Source organism: Antechinus flavipes, chromosome 2 (assembly GCF_016432865.1).
Source record: "Antechinus flavipes isolate AdamAnt ecotype Samford, QLD, Australia chromosome 2, AdamAnt_v2, whole genome shotgun sequence".
NCBI lineage: Eukaryota > Metazoa > Chordata > Mammalia > Dasyuromorphia > Dasyuridae > Antechinus > Antechinus flavipes.
In genome coordinates, this window is record NC_067399.1 from 377,303,209 (window position 1) to 377,329,801 (window position 26,593).

The 26,593-nt window shown below is 36.5% G+C and overlaps 1 protein-coding gene and 1 non-coding gene across 2 annotated transcripts in view; both read right to left on the minus strand.

Moving 5' to 3' along the window:
- EVL (Enah/Vasp-like) overlaps positions 1–26,593 on the minus strand; it is a 261,471-nt gene that overhangs the window by 229,763 nt on the left and 5,115 nt on the right. The gene's annotated exons all lie outside the window — the stretch shown is intronic.
- On the minus strand, positions 13,320–13,421 carry LOC127552622 (U6 spliceosomal RNA). Its single transcript, XR_007951480.1, has one exon. It is a non-coding gene; the product is annotated as a U6 spliceosomal RNA (small nuclear RNA).

Below are 26,593 nucleotides of genomic sequence, written 5' to 3' on the forward strand. Positions count from 1 at the left end.
GTTTTAAAGTGTATGAGAGTCAGGCAGCAAAGAAGAGTGGGAAGAACAGTGGATTTGGAATCAGCAAAGATCAGAGTTCAGAATCTCACTTCTGATACTTAGGAGATGAATGATCTTGGATGGGGCTTTATTGTTAATAAAAATGGGAATAATAAAACCTATAATACCATTTGGTATTGTTTTGAAGCAAATAGGTGGCAAATCTTTTAAGTTGTCATATAAATGTAAATTAAGTTATTATAGCAGGAATGATCAAGAAATCGCTAATCTTTTCAATATACATATTGGGAGCAAAGTGAGTCATTCATTTCTTTCTACATATAGATGGTGTGAACTTTGAAATCAGTTTATTCTTTTTCCTTATCAAGAAAATGCTAATAATGCTTTCTGCTTCTATTACCAGTACATTAAATGACCAATTCCCCCAGACTGCCATAATGTGAACTCTCTCAATCATAACTGCACACAAAAAGCAAGCTTGTTCTTCCAGACAGTCTTGTTAGCATATCTAAGACAACTATGATGAGAATTCAGTTCTCTCAGACTTTCATGATAGCATTTTTAAAGGCAGTCTCAATATCTCACTACACATTCTTGTCACTCTCTATATCATATTCACTTGAGGTAAAATAGCCAGCTAATAACCCTTGAAAAGAAAAAAATCTGCAAATATCCCACTGAGGTTTGAGTATTAGTCTCTCAATTGCTCGACTAGTAATTAAATGATTATTAAAGTGATCTATTATTGGATACTCTTCTAATTATTCTTCCTGACTGCAGTTCTGGCACTTATCCAATGCACCAGCTAGCTGCCCCTCCTCTCAATGCAATAGAACATAGTTATTGTTAATATATGGTTTTCCAAGTCAATATGTGACAAAATTCCTTATTATGATTTAATAACTCCAGTTTCTATTTGAGTTTGACACCACTGATCTAACCCATAACAATGACCCATAAGATTTTTGCTGGAATACAAATGTAAAATTGGGATAAGAATTTTACTATAATAAATATTATTATTAATAAGAATATATAAATCAAACTTTACCCACTTTCATAATTTAACAATGACCTAGAGAGAAGACTCTTGTTTCAAAATGTCCTTGCCTGTCAATATAGATTATAGCTCAGGGCCCAACAAGAAATACAAACTTAGTTCAAATTCAGGTTTCTTCAAGAAATGATTTTTTTTTTTTAAAGATGGGATTTATTTTTATTCCTTGTAAATCTTGTGGTGGGCAGTGATCATATCCTTGCTTTTTTTTCTTTTCACTTCTGATCAAAATGCTTCAAGTACTGAGGAGGAACTTTATTTGATCTGTAATTTCCTAAGAGCTCAGTTGGACTCTTCTCTGATTTTTGAAATATGTCCTCTAATAACTCTGGTGGAAAGTATTTTAGATCGGGATCTGGACTTCACCAAAAAGAAGTAGAGAAGAGAGAGTAAGTTTGATGATACTGCTGTCTTACAAAAGAAAGCTATTCTCATTTCAAAGGGAAATATGTTAACTTCACAGGGCCAGCTAAGGGACATGGTAAACAGAGTACTGAATCTGTATTCAGGGAAGACCAGAGTTTAAATTTTGCCTTAGCAACATAATAGCCATGTGATCCTAGACAAGCCAATTAACTTCTACCTGTCACAGTTTCATTAAAGACAAAAACACAAACAAGAATGGGGCAATTGGATGGTACAGTAGATAGAGCACTGGCTCTGGAGGACCTGAATTCAAATTCGACCTCAGACAAAACAACTCACTCACTCTAGGCTAACCTCCTTCCTGTCTTGCTACTTATCTCTTTATAAGGTTAATAATACTTTAAAGCAGGGGCTCCTAATTGTTTTGCATGCAGGTTCCCTATTGAAGCCTTATGGATTTCTTTCTACAGTAGTGTCTTTAATACACAAAGTAAAATACATGGGATGATAAAGGAAACCAAGTATATTTAGTTATCAATATATTTTTAAGAAAATAAATTCAGAGATTCCATATTAAGAATGCTTGTTTTTAGAATGCACATGTATACATCATAAAACTCTTTACATTACAGTAAAAAATTTTTTGAGTTCCTGTAACAAAAACAAATAGGCCTACAAGCCAGTCACATTATGGATAAACCTCTGGGGATGAGACTCTCCAAGCTTAATGAGACCAGTCTCTGGATCACAGACATATCATCCATCACTGAGCCCTTACTTAAAGACTTTCTGGCTTGGCAAAGTCTATCGGAATTAAAATTCCTCTAGAGTAGTCTTCAAAAATCCAGGGCCACCTCAAGTCAAGATGAACTCTTTCTTGGTCTTTAGGCCAGAAAAAAAATCATTTAAGCTTAAGTTATTAATAACTGGTAATGAATCGCTGCATTTGTAGATCAGGGGCATGTTGTTACAGATAACCAATTCTTCCCAAGTTCCACAGATAAATCTAGCTTTGGATAGAATTGGGACAAAAATATAGAAGCTCTCAAATTTGAAGGTAAAAGACCAAGATTAGAATCTAGAACTGCTTTCCTTTCTACTGATGTGATCCTCCCCTCTCTTAGCCTCTGAGGGAAGGAAAAAGTAGAGTGTGACAGAGGGCAGGAATGATGTGGACAATATGGAAGATCCCTTTGGTCACTCAATCTTGTGATACTATAATTCATTCTAAGTTAATTGAACTCACTCCACAGCTCTTAGTCATCTTTGAGCAATTATGGAAGTGGAAGAAGCATAAAACCTCGCAGCTGGAAGGGATCTCAGAGATTTCACAGCATTCGGGACTGTAAGGAATCCAAGAGATGACTTAATCCAACCTTTCATTTGACAGGTGACAATACTGAGATTCAATGCATGTTTAGCCCAAGGTCACATGGCAGTGAGGGACTGGCAGCAGTACTTGATCTCCAGCCTGGATCTCATGAAACTCTCAGTCATGAAAACCACCTTTTTGCTATCTTGCTATCTTGCTCCTTTGCTTTTCCATTCTCCTTGTCTGATCCACAGCCAGTGTTTGGCTTTTTGCCCATCTAGTTTTAACATGTTTTGACAAACTCAAGGCAGGGATTCAATTAAACATTGTCTGACTTCAGAGAACAGAGTGTTAAAGAAACATTTAGTTTTCGAGCCCAGGAGGTCTGTGGAGATTTTGGTCTGTGCTAGTAACAATAGCACACTCCCTGAGTCTTTTTGAGGGAGTTGAGTTGAGATGTGAGTGAGAGAGGTGTGTTTGACAAATGATTTTACATTCTTTCATGGGAAAAGAAAGAAAGACTCTGTGGAGAATGGAAAATTAAACTTAACTGATTTTGAATTAGGAACAAGCGGCTTAATTGAATTTGCCTGCTTATCTTTTCTTTGTTCCTTGAATATATTGAGTATATTCATTGGTTTTATATCTATTTATTTTTCCCCCGAGGCTATTAGAGTTAAGTGACTTGCCCAGGGTCACACAGATAGGAAGTGTTAAGTGTCTGAGATCACATTTGAACTCAGGTCCTCCTGATCTCAGAGCTGATGCTTTATCCATTGCACCACCTACCTGCCCCTACAATTTCAATTATTTATTTATTTTTGTAATAATTGAGGAAACGGAGGTTAAGCTAGTAAAGTATCAGTGCCCAGATTTAGTCTAAGTCCTCTGATTCCTTATTTGATAGTACTCCTGGCTCCATGCTTGAACGCCTTTCAGAATCAGAAGGAATGTCAAGGATCTCCAGAGAGTTGAGGATAGTTATCATTTCTACCCTAAATGCTATCTCTAAGTTAAAAATGTCCATTTCCTTTACTTCTTTAACTATAAAAGTTCAACTCCTGGTCTGGCTTAATCAAAGACATGGGCTTTGGGAAAGGTACTCAGAGAGTACAACATCAAAATGAAGGTGAAATGTTGATTCTGCAGTATCATAAAATAAAATATCAAAAAATATTGAAGATTCAATATCCTGGGAAAAGATAATAAATATCATAGTTTATTGGTTCCTGTTTAAGTGTTTGTCAACAATAGCCTGAGTCTTGTAAGTTTTAAGCGTTTTATTTGTGCAAAGGAAATAATAGCTATCCCACATCTAATCTATATTTTCTATTGAGTAATTATATTTCCTTTGCCCCCACTTTTGGGTAGATACCTCAATGTGAGCTAAAATTTAAAGTAATTTTTTCTGGGGGCTTTGGGATAATGATGTAAAACAAAACAAAACAAAAAGCATAAGAAAAAGATTCAAAGTCTTCCTTTAGGTGGTTAGGAAATCCCAGGACTAAACCTAGTCTCAAATACCTGGGTTCAGAACTAAGAGAGACCCCTTAATAGAGAGGAAGAAATTTGTGGAACGCCAGTCCCCTGGACCCACAGCAATTATTACTATTATATTTGACTGGTGGGTGAGGGGTGTGTTAGTAACAAAGGGCATTCAGCAAAGCTCTTGACTAAACGTCCTAAGAGTCTTAGAGTATTCTTGTGGCCAGCATGGAAAGATATGGGCTGAATGTTAATCAGAAATGTTGGTAGCTAGTTGAATAACTGAATAATGATTAATGGATTAGGGTGAACCTAGAAGGAATGGAATTCTCTTGTGGAATGCCCCAGAGAGCTCTTCTTTGGCCCCATTCTATTCACTATTTTTATTAATGACTTCAATGATGTTAAGATAGCCACTTTTGCAGATTATTCTAGGACGTGTCATAGGATGACAGAATGGAGAATCAAAAAAAAAAAATCTGGGCATTCTAGAAAGATGGGGCCAAAAGTAACATTTTTAAAAAAATAAGTAGAGTTTTTAAAAAATGCTTTAACAAAGCTCAAGTGCCATATAAATATGAGTTGTTCTCTGAGATATCACTACACACCTGTCAGATTGGCTAAGATGACAGGAAAAAATAATGATGAATGATGGAGGGGATGCGGGAAAACGGGGACACTGATGCATTGTTGGTGGAGTTGTGAACGAATCCAACCATTCTGGAGAGCAATCTGGAATTATGCCCAAAAAGTTATCAAACTGTGCATACCCTTTGATCCAGCAGTGTTTCTATTGGGCTTATACCCCAAAGAGATACTAAAAAAGGGAAGGGGACCTGTATGTGCCAAAATGTTTGTAGCAGCCCTGTTTGTAGTGGCTAGAAACTGGAAAATGAATGGATGCCCATCAATTGGAGAATGGCTGGATAAATTGTGGTATATGAATGTTATGGAATATTATTGCTCTGTAAGGAATGACCAGCAGGATGAATACAGAGAGGCTTGGAGAGACCTACATGGACTGATGCTAAGTGAGATGAGCAGAACCAGGAGATCATTATACACTTCGACAACGATATTGTATGAGGATGTATTCTGATGGAAGTGGATTTCTCTGACAAAGAGACTTAACTGAGTTTCACTGGAGAAATGATGGACAGAAACAGCTACACCCAAAGAAGGAATACTGGGAAATGAATGTGAACTATTTGCATTTTTGATTTTCTTTCTGAGTTATTTTTACCTTCTGAATCCAATTCTCCCTGTGCAGCGGGAGAACTGTTCGGTTCTGCAAATATGTATTGTATCTAGGATATACTGCAACATATTTAACATATATAGGACTGCTTGCCATCTTGGGGGGGGGGAAGAGGGAGGGAGGGGAAAAAACGAAACATAAGTGATTGCAAGGGATAATGTCGTGTAAAAATTATCCTGGCATGGATTCTGTCAATACAAAGTTATTATTAAATAAAATAAAATTAAAAAAAATATGAGTTGTTGTAGTTATTTAGTGGACCACAAACTAGAGTATGATGTGACAGCTAAAAAAAAAAAGAACTTGATTTTCAGTAACATTAACAGAAGTCCAGAGAGAGGAAGATGATAGAGCTCACTCTTCTGCCTTAATCCAGTCACTTATGGAGTATCATGGCTAGCTGAAGCATTATATTTAAGAGAGAGAGAGATAAATTGGGAGATATATAGATATCACCATGTTTATGGTATGGTGAATATAGAGTCAATCTTGTTCAAAGCCTGACTCTGATTTATACTGGCTGTGTTACCTTAGGCAAGTCACTTAATTTCTCAATATTCCAGTTGATTCTTAAAGACTATGAGGCATAGAAAATGGATTAACTTGCATTAACATCTACTGATACTTTGAAAATTGGAAATCATATGCATGTTATATCAAGCAATCTTTCACTCTCTAGAACATCTCTTTCTCTATGTGGCATAATAGGATTAAGACAAATCAACAAGGATTTATTAAATGCCTACGATGTGCCAGCACTTTATTAAGTACTGGGAATGTAAATAGAAACAGAGAAGCAGTCTCTGCTCTCAAGGAACTTACATTCTAATATAGAAAAGCAGCACATCAAAGTAAGTTGAAAAAATGGTGGGGAAGGAAGAAGGAAGTAAATATGATAGAGAGAGTCTGGAGAATTAGGACTAGGGCCCAGAGAAAAATGAAGGCATAATTAGTCTGGGCACTTTTCTTAAAATGGAAGTTCTGGGGATAAACAACCAATCAGAGGAAGGTACCTTAGGGGCAGAGAGAACTTTCAGGGTAAGAACCTTCTTGTATAGGATGGACAAAGTCCAGAGAGTTAGGAGTGGAACTTGGAGAGGTTTTTATATTGCAAGGTTTCATATTGACTATAACATAGCACTAAAGCCAAGAGTTGTTATTGTTGCTGTTACTTGTAGTTACATAGAAAATAAAGTCAGGAATGCAGCTCAGACTGGAGGCCACTTAATCTTTCTGGGGCTTAGTGAGAGAGATTTGGGCTAGAAAGCCATTGTGATTGCTTCCAGATCTAAATCAGTCATTTGTGATCCCATATGATCTGTTTAGCTTTTGTTCTTAGGAAAAGAACACATATTTTAAGCAAATTTAACTCCCTCATTTGATAGATAAAGAAACTCGATTAGATTCATTCCCATGCCAATCTGAAGATAACACTGAGAATGAAAAAGACTTCCTAGTTCAAGCTGCCATGCAAATACCATGGGGCATCTTTGGTAGAATCTCCCAAAATATATTTAGAGAGGATCCCCATAATGGGCTAAATGGGAGGAAATAGGGATTTTCCTTTATTAGATAATGGAATGAGATAATGAACTTTGAGTCAGCACCAGACCCAGGAAATCAAAAGAATAAGCAATCTGCCAAGAGCACTCTAGCTAATAGCACTTGACTACGTTTGCTAGTTCATTGTTTCACTTAGGAGTTTGAAGAGCCCAGTCCACCTTTATCAGGAAAAGGCTTTCGAGTCACCAACCCTGAGCATATGGGAATAAAGCTAGTAGAGCATACTGAAGAGCTGAAGTCTAAAAGAGAGTGTACAGGAGCATCAAAAATGAGACCGACAGAAAGGCGTCCAGCAGGCTAGATGGAATACACAAGAAAGGCCAGCAGAAAGGAGCATGGAGACAGCCTCAGCAGGAGTTTGGGATGCAAGTGTGAGTTCTAGTCACTCATATGTCCCCTACGCCTTTCCCCTCCATGATTGTTTCCTGTTGTATGTGTTCTTTTTGTGTGTGTCCTCCCCCAACTTTTGGTATGGTAACCTGTGGGAGAGTGTACCCCTCATATGTGATTGGGAAAAATCTTTTCTTGCCTCTTTAATTGTTGTGCCATCTAAACGAGTAAGAGAAGGAAAACATTCATTTATTAAGTGCCTATGATATATCAGGAATTGTACTAAGTCTTTTACAGATATCTTTTTTGATCCTTACAACAAACTGCTAATTCATTATCAGTCAGTCAATAAATATCTTCAAAGCATCTGTTATGTATTAAGTACTGGGAATATGGAAAATCCCTGCTCCTAAGGAGTTCACAGGAGGCAATATACAAACAATAATAATCAATAAAGGGAGGCACTAGAATGAAAGGGGATCAGAAAAGACTTCAGTATAGAAGGTGGGATTTTTAGATGAGACTTGAAAGAAGCCTTTGTCTCCTCCATAGGGATTGTCACACAGCTTAGAATATAATAAGTGCTCAGTAAATTTTTTATGTTGTTTCTTCTCCTCCCCAAACTTAAGAAGCATACTATTTGTCATGCAAGGAAAAAGGACATCCATTGTTTCTCTTTTGACAAATACAACTTCTTTGGAATTCTTTTTGTCTGTTTGGAGTTTCATTCTGTTTATAAATGTAGTGCAATAATATGAATGTGAGAGTGTATATGTGTGGTGGAGTAAAGAAAGGAAGGAAGTAGGAAATGGGAATATTTTTCCTCTTCCTATCAGGTTGTTGTAACTGTGAATTTGAAAGTTTTTGAGGTGAAGTACTGGTGGGAGGGAGTCCAACAAATTGATGAATTTGCCTTTAGTCTTTTCTAATGAAGAATAAACACATCTCCTTCCATTTTATAAAAATTTTAAGACTTGAACTTTTACTTTGATACCTGGGCTAGTTTCTTCCAAAGGAGGCTATTCTCCCTCATCTTAGAGACTTGAAACCTCTAGTTCCCTTCAGGGCTCAGTTCAAGTATCAACTCCATCAAGAAGCCTTTATGGAGTGCTAGGTGCTAGAGCACTGGTTTTAAAGTTCAAATCTAACCTCAGATATTTTTAAGCTGTGTGATCCTGGGCAATTCACTTAACACTAATTGCCTCTTAAAAAACAAACAAAAAAACCAACTTCACTAGTTTTCTGTCTTCCATTAGAAAGTAATCTATATTTATTTATCTATATATATTGTCTTTCCCTAATAGAATATAAGCTCCTTTACGACTGCTCTACTTTTGTATTTGTGTTCCTTGGTACTTAGGGTACAGTAGGCATTTAATAATTACTTGTTGGTTGAGAAACCAGGCATGGGTCAGACCATAGTCAAAACAATCTAAACTGCTTGTGTAAATCAGTGGACCAAAGTTTTCTAGAAGAGAATACTCAGAAATACCTGGTATTCCCAAGTATATCCCCAAGAGCACTATAAATTATCCACAAGTGCTAGGTCTGCTGAATTTTAACCCTATCAGATAGATTGGGTACATATTATTATCACTGTTTTACAGATGGGAAAACTAAGGATCACAAAGGTTGTATCTTTTTTAGGGTCACAGAGGGCAAGGATTCTTAACCTGAGGTCCATGAACTTGTTTCTAAAAAATATTTTTATAACTATATTTCAATATAATTTCCTTTTGAATCCAATGTAGTTTATTTTGTGCATTTAAAACATCATTGTGAAAACAGAGTCTATAGGCTTCACCAGACTGCTCCAGGGTCTATGACCCCCCCCCCAAAAAAAAAATTAAGTACCTTAGGACAGTTTCATGGATTTAATGAAGGAAAAGGAACTTAGACACCATTGAATCCAATCCCTTTATTTTAGAGATGTGAAAATTGAAGCCCCAAGAGATAACATAATTTGCATAAGATCACAGAGATAAGTGTAAATAATAGAATCAGTTTTCAAATCCAAAACTAGCACTGGATTTGAATTTTTTTGCTTTTTTATGATGCTATCTAAGATCTTTTCCAGGATTAAACCCTTTGAAACCCTATTTAGAGAGTGAATCATTTTTAGAATTATGGACCCTTTTGGCCATCTAGTTCAGTATTTACCATAGTACATAGTAGCTACTTAATAAATGTTTATTGACTGATGAAGCAGCTCCCATTATTACACTACCTCACTGTCATTTCAGCATCTACAAGCTGATTTTCTCTCAAATCTAGGTATATTTTTAAATCTCATAGCTTTAGATACTTCTTGGATTCCTTCATTTCTTAATTAAATTTTTTTCAATTAAAAGTCCTTCACTGTTAATGAACCCAGCCTGACTACTGATTGAAGACATGAATATCACTATTGTTACCTCCTTCTTTTTCTTTCTGGACCACTACCTAATTAATTAGACATCTAAACTAGCCCTGCCCCTTGGAACACCAAAGCTATCTATGCAGGTTTGTCTGCTAAATTTTTTAAAGTATTTTATTTTCTTCCTAATTACATACCAAGGTAATTTTTAGAATCCATTTTTTACAAGCTTTTGAGTTTCAAATGTTTCTCCCTCCTTCCTTCCTTTCCCTTCTTCTGAAAGTGGTAGGCAATTTAATATAGCTTATACATATGCTATCATATAAAATGTATTTCCATATTTGTCACGGTGGTGAAAGAAGAAACAGATCAAAAAAAAAAAAAAAAAATCAAAAAAGAATAAAATAGGAGCAGCTAGGTGGCGCAGTGGATAGAGGACCAGCCCTGAAGTCAGGAGGACCAGAGTTCAAATCTGCTCTGACACTTAACTCCTCTTAGCTGTATGACCCCGGGCAAGTCACTTAACCCCAAGAAGAAGAAGAAAATATGTGAAAAAAGGTAGGCTTTGATCCAAATTCAGAGTCCATCAGTTCTTTATCTGGATATGGATAGCATTTTCCTTGGTAAGTCCTTTGTCTTGGATCATTGCTTAAAACAGTTATTCATAGCTGATCATCACTCAGTGTTGCTGATATTGTGTACAATGTTTTCCTATTTTTGTTCTTTTCACTTTGCATCAGTTCATACAAATCCTTCCAAGTTTTTCTAAAATCTTCCTGCTCATCATTTCTTTTACACAAGAGTATTCCATTACATTTGTATACCACAGCTTGTTCAGTCACTCCCCAATTGATGGATATCCCCTCAATTTCCAATATTTTTCCACCATGAAAAATATTTTTTCACATGTAGGTTCTTTTCCCTTTTTTGGATGTCTTTGAGATATAGACTTAGCAGGTGGCATTGCTGGATCAAAGGATATGCACAGTTTGGTTGCTCTTTTAGACATAGTTCCAAATTGCTCTTCAGAATGGTTGGCTCAATCACAATTCCACCAATAATTTGTTAGTGTGCTAATTTTCCCACATCTCACCAACATTTATCACTATCCTTTTTTATCAAATTATCCAAATTTATCAATCTAATAGGTATGAGGTATTAATTTGCATTCCTTAAATAAAAAGTGATTTAGAACACTTTTTAATATGCCCATTTATGTCATTTGAGGATCAATTGGGGAATGGCTTGTATTCTTATAAGTTTGAGTCAGTTCTCTCTATATCTGAGAAATGAAGTTTTTATCAGAGATATTGTAAAAATAGTCTTCCAGTTTTCTGCTTTCTCTCTAATTTTGGTTGCATTGGTTTTGCTTGTACAAAGGCTTTTTAATTTAATATAATCAAAATCACCTATTTTATGTTTCATGTTCTCTATTTCTTGTTTAGTCAAGAACTCATCCCTTCCCCATAGATCTGACATGTAGACTATTCTTTGCTCTTCTAATTTGATTATGATGTCATTCTTTTTGTCTAAACCATGCACCTATTTTGGTCTTATCTTGGAATAATATGAGATATTGGTCTATTCCTATTTTATGTCTTTTTGTTTTCCAGTTTTCCCAACAGTTTTTGTCAAACAGTGAGTTTTCTGCTTCCTTCTAGTCATGGCTGCATTGGCTTTATTTGTACAAAATCTTTTTAATTTAATATATCACTTTGCATTTCATAATGCTCTCTAATTCTTTGGCCATAAATTCCTTCCTTCTCCACAAATCTGAGAGGTAAACTATTCTTTGTTTTCCTAATTTGAATAACTCATATTTCTTCAGCAATTACAATTTATAAACAGCTCTATAAGGATGGTAGTAAATTTTCTTTACCTTATCTTAAACATGGGGAAATTGAAGTTCAAATACGTGAACCATTATAGCTAAGATCAAATCTAAACTCATTAGGTTCCATTTCAGGGCTTTTATTACTCCATTCCACTCTCCCCCACCCTTCACCAAGATAGATATATTGGAAAGAGACCTGGACTGAAAGCCCAAAGATCTGGTCCTGGTTTTCTTACTTATGAACTCTGATTTTGGGCAAATTTTAATTTCTTCATCTATGAATTGAAGGAACTAGATAAAATTATCTCAAGAATCCCCTTTATCTTTAATTATGACTCCAATGTTTCTTCCAGTTCTAATCTTCTGTGTTTGTAGGATTCTAATGCCTTTTCCATATCTGACATTCCTTGTTGTGTGAACATAGAAGAACATATGCAATCAGATGTAAACCAGGGAAGTATGAATGCCCGGGTTGGTATAATATATTTTGTGTTTAGTGCTTATATCTATGGATGGTTTCATCAGTCACTCTGGTTATGTCTGTTAGTTCTCCCTCTCCTCTTTTGGGAGAAGGAATCTAATCTGATGAGACTAACTTAATCTGTAAGGTCCCTTGAAGACATGAGACTCTGTTCTTCTATAAGTTGTTTCTCTAAATTCTCTTCTATTCTAAAGAATCATGGGACTTAAGAGTTGGAAGAGTCTTAGAAATCATGTAATCCAATTCCTTCATTTTACAGATTTTACTGAATCCCAGAAAAATTAAGTGAATTAACTAAGATTACACAGTAAATAAGTGTGTTGACTTCAGTCTGAATCCAGTATTATTATATTCTTCTGTACTCCCTCCTTTGTTTGTAAGACATTTTTTAAAAAAAGGTTGGTTGGTAATAAAGATTTTATTACCCTTCTCATAATAACAACATTAGGTCTTGATCCTCGTGTTAGCATCTGAACAGCTAATCTCACTAGATAGTGCCATGGAATTTGAAACCCCAGACAGTGATGGATATTCTGACAGACTGGTGGGGCCAAAATGAATCATACAAGATTCAACATACTGAATTGGGCACATGTTTAAAACTATATTTACATGACTTCTCCCTTGGTAATTTGAGAATTTCTACCCTTATTTTGGAAATGATTTTGTTTTCTCTAAGTTCCATGTTAGATTTAGCCTTAGTAGTCAACTGCCAAAGGGGTTTGATTTGAGGCATTAATATGAAAAGTCCTCTTGTCCCAAATATGCTTCCCACCAGCCTGCCTAAATGTCTGAAATTCTTACCATAATCTGCTCAACTTTCCTGTTAAAATGCAATCCAAGAAGGATCATGGTCCTAAACCACTATTCACTCTTTAAGTCTTTAAGGTTCACAAGACTCTTAGGTACAGAGAAGGTTAAGATATAGGATTAGTAAATGTTTATGGGAACTGAGAAGAGTTAAGTACAAAGAATACAGCATGGCTTGGGAAAGGCAGGTCATGATAGGATATCACAATATTGTTATTCAGTCTTTTCAATCATGTCCAACTAATTCTTTGTGAACCCATTTGGGACTTTTTTGGAAAAGACCCTTGAGTGAGTTGTCATTTCCTTCCCTGGTTAATTTTAAAGATTAGGAAAGTGAGGCAAACAGAATTAAGTTATTTATCCAGGGTTCCACAGCTAGTAAGTGTCTGAGGCCAGATTTGAACTCTCAAAAATGAGTCTTCCTGATTCCACTTTATCAACTGTACCATCTAGCTATATCCCCCTTATCCAATACAGAGCACTTCACTAATTTGTGTGTGATTCCTGTGCAGGGATCATGCTAATCTTATCTTATCCAATTTTAGAATATATACTGGCAAATTAAGTACAAAAAATTAACAAAAAGATAATTTTTAAAGTTATATTGGGAGCAAAAGGATGAAAAAGAAAGGGTTAGAACCCCTGCTTGTAAGATAATCATAGATGAAAACAGTAGGCAGGATTGGTCTACTTTTGTTTTTCCTTACTCTATATAAAGAAGAATAATCTTCAAACTGGAAAGGATAAACCAAAAATTAATAGGGCATGAAAATCCAACATAAGTGAGGGTATGTTAAGAGAGAACTAGTTATTCTCAATGAATTAAATTCCTCAGAACCAGATGGACCATATCCCAAGGCACTTAATTGTTTGTGGATAAGGTTGCAGAGTCATTGTTACTGAGCTTTGGGGAAAAATGAAACAAACATGAAGAATAGGAGAGACACTAAAGAATTGGAGGTGAAAAATATTTTCCTATTTTCATTTTAAATTTCAAGTAAAATTCTAGAATAGATTATTAAAGGAATGGAAAACAATGATTACTATGAGTCAGCATTTAAAAAATTCCAGACAGAATAAGTTTACTTCCTTTTTTTCTCCCGCAGAGTTATTAGCATAGTAGATTAGGGAAATGCATTAACCATAACCTGAATTTTAGCAACACATTTGACCAAGTCTCTTATGATATCATAAGATAAATATGGATAAAATGGAGAAATTTAAGTCAATTCCACAAACATTTATTAAGTTTCATCAGTAAGGCATTATGCTAAGTTCTTGGATAAAATAACAAAAACAGTCACAACATCATGGATTTTGTTTGGATTTAGAAAACCCTAGAGAATCAGCAAAGAAACTAATTGAGGCAATAACTTCAGCAAAGTAGTGGGGTACAATATATATATATCAAAAATATTTCTATGTAGCAACTATAAAATTCAGGAGGAATTAATAGAAAGGAAAATTCCATTGAAAATAGCAGCAAAATACATAAAATATTTAGGAGTCAGTTTATCAAGACACATTTGATACATACTTATGTAATGTGCATATATGTAATGTATACACATTATATATATATTACATAAGGTACTCTAAGTGTATATATATATCATACATACATATATATATACACACACATATAATTACAAAAGACTTAAATATAAAGACAAATAACAGGAGGCATATTCCTTGCTTATGGTTGCTCTATGACAATATAAATAATAAAAATGACAAAACTAAGCTAATTAATTTGCTGCTCTACCAATCCATCTAACAAGGAATTTGTAGTAGTATTGTGCTCTATAGCCTAGCAGTTTATAAAACTAGACAAAATAATAACAAAAGTCATTTGGAGGACCAAAATATCTAAATTTTATGGGAAATAATGGGAGTTGGGAAGCAAGAATGAAGGGAAAATAGACTATAAAGACTGTCATTCTCTCTGTCTCTTTGCTTACCTCTCTCTCTCTGTCTGTTTCTCTGTCTCTTTCTCTTTTCCTTCCTTTCTCTCTGTCTTTCTCTGTCTCTGTCTCTGTCTCTGTCTTTCTCTCTCTCTTCTCTCTCTCTCCTCTCTCTATCTCTGTCTCTGTTTATCTCTGTCTGTCTGTCTGTCTGTCTCTTTCTCTCTCTCCTCTCTCTCTCTTCTCTCTTCTTGTTGTGCCACAGTTCTCTTTTAATGTCCTGACCCAGTTTCCCTAATTGTCCTATTTAGTTACTTTGCCTCAGGTTATAACCATTTCCTCTTAATGTTTGATAGGATAAAGGAGAACTTAGGCTATACTTATTCCCTCTTAATGCTTAATGGGATAAAAGTCTTTATCCATTTTAGACATCATTAGCATGTCAGGAGCCTCTCCAGTACCTCCCTCTATTATGTCATCCTCATCCTAGGTTCCTCCCCCTCATTAGGTTATCCCCATCCAGGTACCTCCCCCATTACATCATCAGTCTTGTAATCTTATAAAAGAATCTTGTATCCAACATTCAGGCCTAGATTCTTTAAGATGATAGTCTCATTCAGCCTGGACCAAATCATGGATCCATTTGGTCCCAGTAAATCTCTCCATTTAATAAGGTATTAAGTTGTTCTTTAACCTCTGTCTTGCTCAGTTTCTCTGGCATTACATTTTGGAGGCCCCAGTGAGATGTTAGAAAATGAGCAGGATTAGAGATAAGAGACTTTCCAGTCTCTGCCTTGGGCAGGGTGGCTGCAGATCTGAATTCTTGGCCTGGAGAGGCTGGGTCCCCCTGGATTTTTTTCCAGAGTCTCCGGGAAAGAGAGCAGTTTCCAGCCACAAAAGCCTGATGGTAGACACTCCCATTTCGGCCACAGGAGAGTAAGTCTATCTGGATACCTTTTGGGGTACCATCTGGTTAAGTCTTAAGACCTGTTCTGTTCTGTCTGTATAAGACCTGTTCTGTTCTGTCTGTATTCTAGCATCTGTATTCCCAGAATTATGAAATGCTGACATGCATAAATTCTGGGAGTAGAGTCTTCTGGATGCAGGGGATCCTACCTGGGTGTCTAAGATACATCTGTATGCCAGTTGGCACAACTCTGGGCATTCCAGAGTATAAATCTAGGTGTCTTTTTAAGACACCATCTGGCTTTTAAAAAAGGGAGGGGCCCTCCGTTTGGATTATGGGAGGGAAGACTGGAGCTGACAATTTCCTTCAGGGCTATTCTTTCCAGGTAGCCCCTACTCTGTGTTAAATGTTTTGATTGCGCAGTCTATGTGTTTTCTGTGTTCTGTGTTATTTGTTTGTCTGTTTTGTTATTTTAAGAGCTCTGTTAAATTTAAGAACAATGATCAATTTTGGGAATTGGTTATTTCAATACTGTACGCCAGCTGGAGAAAACATTTGATTAAGAATTTTAGGATGATTCTGAATTTGGAAAATGCCTTTGCATGCCAGATGCCTCTTTGGAGATGGAGTGGGGGGGAAGGGCAGCCATGTGGAATTCTTTCCTTCTCTCCCTCCCCCCACAAGAATTCCACATGGCCACCCTTCCCCTCTCCCTTTAAACTGTTCCAGAATTTTTTTTTTTTAATCAAGTTGTATCCCCCTGGTTTTGGATAAAAGGAACAAACTGATTTGTATAAATATAAGGTTATGGTAAACATCTGTTTAGGATTTGCTCAAAACTTTGGTTAATGGGAGTTGTTATTGGAGGTAAAATTTCTTGGGTTTGTAGTTAATATGTCACTGTTTCCTCCTATAACTGATTTCTGTAATCAGAGCAATGGTCAATAAGAAACTGTTAATGCAATTCAATTATGTCATACTTTGCTATTTCCAGTCTGGTTATATGTTATACCTGGTTATCTGTAATCATTATACCCTAAATACTTGAGCAAATAAGTATTTAGTCTGGTCATCAATCTGTTACTAGATATTGTGTCTGAATATTCAAGTTTTTTTTTAGGGTTTATAACTAATGAGAGGGCACATCTTGTAGCAGTCCTTGTGGACCAGTCTTTCTATCTCAGACTGTTCTAACTTTTCTTTGTTAGACTAAATTTTGTTTCTAGATTTGGTCAAATTACAGACATATTGACTTGCTTCTGTGACCTAGATCTGAGCTTTGATTGTCAGCACCTCACACCACATCTACCCCACTCCCTGGACTGAGCATCTCCACGTGACCGCCCTTCCCCCCCCACTCCAACTCCAAAGAGTCAAGGTCGAGGGAAGGCAAACTGTAGCCCAGGATAATTAGATGCTGCACAGCTGAAGTAGCAGAGAGCAGTGGGGGGGGGGGGGGGGGAGAAGGAAGGAAGGGGGAGGAGATGAGTTTAAATCTTCACCCTTGAAGAAAAAAGATCCCTAACCCACCCAACCTTTAAAGTAGCAGAGATTGGGCAGGGGTGGGAGGGGGAGGAAGAGTGTAAGATTCCATAAAACCCTCATGTCCAGCAGAGCTGGATTTAAAGCATAATTTACAATGTTATAATATAGGTAACAAATTCTGAACCAAATACCCTTTACATTCCCAATAATATAAAACTGTTTTCCTATCACATTTCAAATAATGAAACAGCATAGTTTTTCTTTCTCTCCCTCTGGCCCTATGTGGCCATTACTCCCAATGGACTTCTCCTAAGCTCCAACTTGGCCAGAGTTGGAGCCTTCAGAAAAATCATATCCTTTTTGCTACATAATTTACCTAATTAGAGGTACATGACCCCTTTCAGGCACGTTAACAGAACTTCTTTAACAAGCTGTTGTTCTTTTAAGATCTTATACTTAAAGATAACTCAATCTAGCCTGCATAGGCAACAGTAAAATTATTTCCCACAATTTTAAAACTGCCCAAAAAAATACTCAGAACAAATCTGGCATAGCAAGGCATTTCCCAAATTTAGAATCATCCTAAAATTCCTAATCAAATGTTTTCTCCAGCTGGAGTTCGGTATTGAAATAACCAATTCCCAAATTTGAGCATTGTTCTTAAATTTAACAGAGCTCTTAAAATAACAAAACAGACAAACAAATCACCAAGACCACAGAACACACATAGACTGCGCAGTCAAAACATTTAACACAGACCAGGGGCTATGTGGAAAGAATAGCCCTGAGGGAAGTTGTTGGCCCTTCCCCCCCCCCCCTTTTTTTTAAGCCAAATGGTGTCTTAAAAAGACATTTTATAATTCTGGGAATACAGATGCTAGCATATAGACAGAACAGAACAGGTTTTAAAATTTAACCAGATGGTACCCCAAAAGGTATCCAGACAGACTTACTCTCCTGTGGCCAAAATGGGGGTGTCTACCATCAGGCTGTTGTGGCTGGAAACTACTCTCTTTCCCAGAGGCTCTAGGAAAAAAAATCCAGGGGGGCCTGACCTCTCCAGGCCAGGAATTCAGATCTGCAGCCACCCTGCCCAAGACAGAGACTGGAAAGTCTCTTATCTCTGATCCTGCTCATTTTCTAACATCACACTGGGTCCTCCAAAATGTAATGCCAGAGAAACTGAGCAAGAGATTAGAGAATATTTTAATAATTTATTAAATGGAGAGATTTAAATGGATCCATGGTTTGGTCTCAGGGCTGAATGAGACTATCATCTCAAAGAATCCAGCATCGAATATCAGATACAAGATTCTTTTATAGGGTTACAAGACTGATGACATAATGGGGGAAGTACCTGGATGGAGATGACCTAAAGGGGGGAAGGCACCTAGGATGCCATAATGAGAGGTACTGGAGAGGCTCCTGCTATTCTAATGATGTCTAAAATGGATAAAGACCTTTATCCCATCAAACATTATGAGGGAATGATTATAACCTAAGATCTAAGATATAAGACCTTTATCCTAACATTAAAAGGGAATGGTTATAATCTGAGGCAGAGTAACTGAATAGGACAATTAGGGAAACTGGGTCAGGACATTAAAAGAGAACTGTAGCACAACACATATAACAACAAGGATACATTATGCACACTTACACAAATAGATAACACATGTACAAAATAAAAACAAGTATGCTCCAAGTATGGACACAATTATATATTTGTATTTTATTTATGTCCTTTTTTTATCTTAGTTATGCCAATCTCCTCCTAGCTCCCTCCTTTTTGGTCAAGATAAAACAATTAATCAAAAATCATACAAAAATGTTATCTGGTAATGTATACAACATTCTGTTCCAGCAGTCTTCTTCCTGGACAACTGTTGTGCCATAGTATAATCTCTATCTTGCTCAATTTCTCTGGCACTACACAATGACTCTTTAAAAGGTCTTTCTGTCCTTAAAGGAGATATATAGTCAAATTTGATTTGACTAAATGGCTTCAGAGTGATAAAATTTTCAACCACAGAAAATCTTGGAAACTATTAAATCATAAAACTATTAAAATCCACATTACTGACACCCATAATATCACAAACCTATGAAGTATTTAAGTAATAATTATTTTGTAATTTCTAATGTCCTTTAATAATTACAATTGAAAATCATTACCTGTTCAATTATTAGGTCTTATTATTAGGTATATCTTCAAAACACTTATAATTATGAGAATCTGGTGTTTTCCTTATACATTTCCGAGGTCGAAGCAATTCTGGGCCTGGGGTACATAGGGAGTGTGTGTGCGTGTGTGGGTGTTTGTATTTCCACCAAGAAATAAATTAAAAGGTGTACTGAAATGCTAAAACATTAATTAAATGTAATGTTGCTATGTTGAGTTTAATTTAAATTTCAATATACTCTAAATCATAAAGCTGGGTATATAGGACCATAGATTTAGATCTAGAACAGGGGTCCTCAAACTTTTTAAATGGGGGCCAGTTCATGTCCCTCAGACTATTGAAGGGCCAGACTATAGTAAAAACTTTGTTTTGTGGGCCTTTAAATAAAGAAACTTCATAGCCCTGGGTGAGGGGGATAAACATCCTCAGCTGCTGCATCTGGCCCGCAGGACGTAGTTTGAGAACCCCTGATTCTAGAAGGACTGCAAACACTGAGTTCAATTATGTGCTTTTACAGGTGAGGAAATTGATGCTCAGAGATACATAGTTACCTGCCCCAAATCACACAGCATGTTGTTGCTAATTCTGTATCCATGGGGTTTTCTTGGCAAAGACATGGGAGTGGTTTGCCATTTTCTTCTTCAGTGGACTAAGGCAAACAGACTTGCCTAAGATCACACAGCCAGTGCCTGAGACCTGATTTGAACTCAAGTTTTCTTGACTCCAGGAGTGGTGTTCTATCCCCTGTCCCACCTACCTGCCTCACCATTCTGTTAGCTTTGAGTTAAGGTTTTCCAGTCCAAAGTCAGTGCTCTTTCTGTTAGACCACATTGTCTCAGAGGTCTTAGGAACTGAGGGTCACCTTTAAGAAAATGGGTATAATCAAGCTATAAGCACTTAACATTCCCAAGTAGAGCAGAGGTGAACATCTAGCAAAGGCTTATTATCCTCTTCCATGCTTTGAGGCTTGATCCATATCCTGGCACCACAAACTTAAGCTATTAGAGAACAGATGATTATGGTCAGGAGCAGGAGCTAGGGGAGCATTTCTGCTCCAACTATAAATCTAAGAAGCAGGGTGAGAGTCAGCTTCTCTGGCAGACTGGCTAAATACACAAGGTTATCCCTTGACTCAAAGTAAGCAGAAGTAAAGCAATTGCTCCTCTCTCCCATAGAAAATATTCACTTTTATATGAACCAGGATCCCTTGATATATAGGGAACATGAGAAACAATAACCACTCCCACCTTCTAAATCCCTCCTTGTGTCTTTCTTTGCCTTTTTGTTTCCCCCTTAGATCACAGATTCTAAGGGATGATGATGGTGGTGGTGGTGGTAATGATGATGATGAAGCTCTTCAAAGTTTTGCAAAGCACTTTCCAGCTATCTTATTTAATTTTTACAACAACCCTTGAAGTAGGTACTATTATTGTCCTCACTTTATGATTGAGGAAACAAAAGAGGGTCACACAATTAAGTATCTGAGGCAGGATTTGAATTAAGGTTTTCCTGACTTGAATTTAACATTTTATATTTGCTGCACTGAGTGTCTAGATATCCATCTTAGTAATTCCTTGTGAGTGAGAAATTTCAAGAAATCCCAAGTCCTTCTCTAAGGAGAGATGAGCACAGTTGAAGGGATCTTGTAACTGAAGGATCAAAAAAAAAATCCTTATCCAGGGCCAGGAGATGGAGTGTATCACATTTGCTCAAACTGTGCTGGTCTAAGATGGATGTAAATTCAAAATATTCATTCTGTAGTCTCAGAAAGTTGTTGTTCTCTTCTGAATGGAGGATAACAAGTAGGAGTTGCTTGATATGCCTTGTTTTCTGAATTTCATTGGCTTTATATTTGAGTCTTTTTACATTTTAAGTACTTTTAGAAGGGTGAGATAATGGTCATCCTATGCCTGATAGCCATATTGGACACTGAGTATCTTTGCTAGATGGAATTATGTTACCAACGTTTTTGAGAGGTCCTAGTCCTAAGTCACAGCTGAGCTTTGTTTTGTTGATTTCCTTGAGGTTTTACAGTGGAGTAGGGAAAGAATCAGAGAGAACATAGCCAGATTCTCCCTCTCCTTTAGGATTAAGTTCTCACAGAATGAATGTAGGTAAGTGTAAGCCCAAAGCTTTGTGGGAAGAGGGCTCTCTGTCCCACAGTGATATGGTAAAGTGGCAAGAATACTGGCTCTGGAGACAGAGAATCTGGGTTAGAATTTTGGTTCATATTTATTTGGTGTGAATGATTGTAGTGTAGTGAAAAAGAACTAGACAGCCTCAGAGGACCTTTCTTCTAATCTTGCCTCTGTCATTCACTCTTTCAAGATGAGCCCTTCTCTAGGTTTCTTTGTTTTCTGAGGGGATTGGTCAGTCTATACAATTCCCTTCTAGCTCCATATGTTCTAGTATGGTTATGTCAGATTCTGTTACTGAATGTATCTTTCATAGAGGGAAACCAGAATCCTTCTATGAAGTACCATTAAAGCAATTGTACTAGGACTCTGTGCCTGTGAGGAGTAGGGTGGGGTTGATGAGAGCTGGAGAGAGAAGAGTGTCAAACTCTTCAGCTCTTTAGAATTTCTTAAGTCTGTTCAGGGTCACTTTGGGTACTTCTGCCCTTCAACCTTGATTTAAAATATTTTTATTTTTCAATCATGTATAATTCTTTGTTATTTTCATTTTTTTTCATGTATAATCCTTTGTAACCCCATCTGAAGTTTTCTTGGCAAAAATACTGGAGTGGTTTGCCATTTTATTTTCCAACTCATTTTACAGATGAGAAAATCGAGGCAAACAGGATTAAGAGACTTACCCAGGATCACACAGCTAGTGAGTGTCTGAGGTCAGATTTTAACTCAGGAAGATGAGTCTTCTTGACTCTAGGCCTAGCACTCTATCCCCTGCATCATCTACTTGCTTGAGATACAATATGGATGCTAAAGGAGAATGAGACGGGGAGGAAGCCAACATGAGAGGAAAGAATAATCTCCCTCATATCCCTATGCCCAGTTTACTATCCTAGAGGCTTTGGGGCATTTCTCTTTAGGTGAAATCTGGGGTTCTCTCTGTTGAGCCAAATTACCTTTCAAAGGGAGAGCTGTTTCTGTTTTGTTATTGATTTAAATAAATAAATTGATTTCTTTGCCAAAAAACAAAGTCAATTATGGAAATGGAACCGCTAAAGCAATCATTGATGAAATGGGAGCATAACACTTAATCTGCCAAACTAGAAAGATGATTGGTGGTTTAGTTTTCTGTCCTAGAAATGAAAACCAAAACTGCAGAAGGAGAGAGAACATCCTTTTCATTGTTGAATCAATTTGTCATTCAAGGAACATCCCAATTGACAGAATATTTTCATACTCTAAGAGGATCCAAGTGATTCACGTGTCAGTCGGTGAGCATTTATTAAGTGCTTACTATATTCTAGACACTCTGCTAAATCCTGAGAATATTAATGACAGGGAGCTCACTGTCATCAGCATAAGCAATAATCTAGAGACTCTCATAAAAGAGCTGGAGTCACAGACTATCAGGGACAATTTAAAAATGCTTATTTTTCAGAGAAGAAAGGACAGTATTTTCCTCAAACACTGGAATCTCTTCATTTCTATAGCTTTGCTTTCTGTATATTTGTTCCTAAAGTGTGTGTGTGTGTGTGGTGTGTGTGTGTGTGTGTGTGTGTGTTTCCCCTGTGCATGTGTATATAGAGAGTGGGGAGATGGAGGAAATAAAATGAATTATGTTCTTGTTGATCAGAAAATTAAGTAATGCTGTATTCTAAAGGGACCAGTTATAAGAAAATTTTCATTAAAAAACAATTAAGGAAAAAGAAGGGAGAAATAGGGAGAAAGAGAAAACCATCTGCATACAAAATAATGTTTTATGGTATTAGCCTGAGCCAACAGCTGTACATTTAATTATGTACAAGGGAATTAAGGGATCTTGCTTAAAATTAACTCAATCCTCTCAATATTCTATATATATATGTACACATGCAGATTCACATGCAGAGTTACCTACACAAATGAAGAATCCATTGCATTTATCATAATAGTTAATGTAGATATTTCCATAGTGTGTATATGTGTGTGTGTGTATGTATGTGTGTGTGTTGCATTTCTAATGGGCTATAGTATGACACCATTGGGGTCTTGACAAGATCTCCAGGGGTGTTCAATGGAAGCAGGGGAAGATGGATTTCATCCTACTCCTAAGACTAAGCCAATAGAGAAATTTGTTTCCCCTATGAAACTCATGGTGGTGAGAGCTCTTAGTCTCTTCCCTCCTAAGTGGAGCATGACACCTTTAGGGACTTCTCATTTTTGTCTGTCACTTTTCCCAGAAAAGACATGGACAAAATTCCATCCTTCCCCCCTCCCTTGCTTCTCTCTACCTCCCAGGTAACTTGGTGGCTGGAGAAGGCATCCTGTGGCAGCTTCTATACTTCTAGACACTGAGTAAAAACTCCATCTCTTTTCATTTTTTGGTGGGTCAGAATGAGTTGTTTAGGATGAATAGGCATGAAGAGGTAGAAATCAGAGCCACAGGTATCATTACATGATTTTCCCCAAACTTGCTCCCATTTCATGCCCCTGTTTCTATTGAGGTTATCAGCACACTTGAGTCATTTAGATATAAAACTTCTGTGCCATCCATGATTTCTCATTTCCTCTACTCTTCATAAGCAATCAGTTACTGGATCTTATTGATTCCACATGTACAACACCTCTCACATTGATTTCTTTCTACTCACATGACACCAGGTCTAGTTCAGGCTCACATTATCACTTGTATGGACTATTACAATAGCTTTTTAATTGATCTTGACCCAAATCTTTTCACATTCCAATTCATTCTCATAACAGACAATATGACATTCCTAAATTTCTCCATAATCAAATATAAGTTCATTTTATCTTATTTAAATTTTTTTTGTTTTACAATGTAAATGATTAATAATATGGTAGCATATGTATATAATTTATAAATAAATATACAGATATTTGGAGTAAATTTCAAAAACATTTTTACTGATAAAGGTATTTAATATGAAAAGTTTAGAAACCAATGATATAGAATTAAGTTTTATATATGCTTTACATATATTATGCTATTTGATCATTACAAGAACTCTGTTTTATATCTACTTTATAGATGAGTAAATTCAGGCTCAGAAAGGTGAAGCGATTTGCTCAGAATGACAAGTTTGAAGATATCTGAGACAAGACTCAAACCCAGTTCTTCCCTGAAGAACCATTATACCACATTAAATGAAACAAGAAGGCTTCTGATTTCATATCACAGCTTCCACAAGAGTAGTAATTAATATACTTCAATCATGAGAGAGATTTCTCCCAGCTTTTACCAGATAAATATTCAAACTAACCTTGGAAAAGATAATGGAAAATCATTATCTCATTTCTTTTAAGGGAGACAGAGAAAGTGTCAAGTATGAATCTGTATTCTGTTCATATACCATGAAGAGCTAGCATGCATAGACACACCAATGTACAGATAATCTACTGGAATGATAATAGCTAAAATTTATGTAGACATTTACTAGCCATGTGACCATTAGACCATGCAAAAGGGATAGGTCAAGACAGAGAGATGGACAAATAGAGAAAGACAGAGACATGCACAGAAACATACATACAGACCTAAAAAGACAAAGAGATACATAGTGATAGAAATAAATAGACAAGAACAGAGAGAAATCCATACATAACCATAGAAAAATCACAGAGGAATACACAGAGACAGGAAACAAGAAAAAGAGATATACAGAAGAGAAAAACATGCATAAGGGAGAAAAATGGAAACAGGGAGGCACACCCAGGTCTAGAGAAACAGAGAGAAAAAGGGAGAAGAGGAAGAGAGAAATTTCTCAAAAGGGAAAGAGAAGCATGCACAGAGGAAGACATAAATGCAAAGAAAATCACACAGAGAAAGATATGGTGTGAAAGCACCAAAAAAGAAATTAAGCAAGGTCTATGACACATTTTATCTTTCTGGAAGTCTGCAGGATATTGAAAGCAAGGAATAATTGAGTAGATTCAGGGCAGGGGTAAAGTGGTGTGGATAGGTAGAAGATGGGGAGATTTTGAGTATGGATGTGCAAATTGGCCCTCATCCTTTTGATCAGTCATTGGCTTTGCTTTTGGAAAATCCTTAAAACTCACCAATTTTTCCATTCAAACTTTTCCATTCAAATTTCTTTTATACAGCCAGGTGCAAAGGACTTGGTGCTGAGAGCTTTCAGTGCGACAGGCAACCTGCAGTCACTAATCATTTATAGCTAAGGTACCATGAAGAGAAGGCAGAGCATGGATAAGTCCTAGGTTACTGCAATGATTGAGGAAGAAATGGCTCTAAAATGTTGGAGTGGTAAGACCAACAACCTTAAAGGCTGGGATGGAATGGGACTAGATCAGCAGTTAGGATCCCGGTTGAGATCTCAGTTGCTGGAGAGATCAAGTTGGGAAACTGATTCCAGACACTTGCCAATTCCTTACCCTACACCCCTCCTCTAATTGCAGAATTGATCTCCAGGTTTTATGACTTTCTTAATCATTATTTCATCCTTTAAAAGGTACCAGAACCAAAAAAAGATGAACTTGAATTTGGGACCGGAGTCTCACTAAAAGGAACTAGTTGTTGGGATAGAAATGATAGGAATCTTGAAGGAAAGAGAGAATTCTATTTCTCAAGCTTAGAATTTGTGATAAAGAAGGAGAAATATGAGCCAGTACCTAACAAGTTCCTAACATATAGTAGAAGCTTAATAAATTCTTGTTGAATGAATGAATGAACAAATGACACATACCCTAGAATTTTGAATAGCAGAGAATTTTAGAGCTAGAATTTTATGGGCTAAAGGACCAGCAAAGAAAATAAGGCCAAGAGGAACTAGAAGATTCTCAAGAATTAAATTCTGAAAACACAAAGAAAAACAATTATGACAAACTGGAAGTAGGGAAGATGTCTAAAGAGACTGATGAAAATGCCCAAGGAATTCGCTGATAAACTCAGCTTTAAAAAAAACAAACTCCAAAACAAACAAACAAAAAAACAACCCTCAGTTATGCTTGTTTTTAACCTGGAAACCAGGAGTATAACAGATTATGAATATAAAAATTTGTATTCCTGTACTAGTATTGTCATGAGTACCAAAGCTCAAAATAAGCTGACATTAGTGAGGAAAGCGAAGAACAAAAATGGGTTATTGTTGTTCCCTGTCAAAGTTATACTGGGTA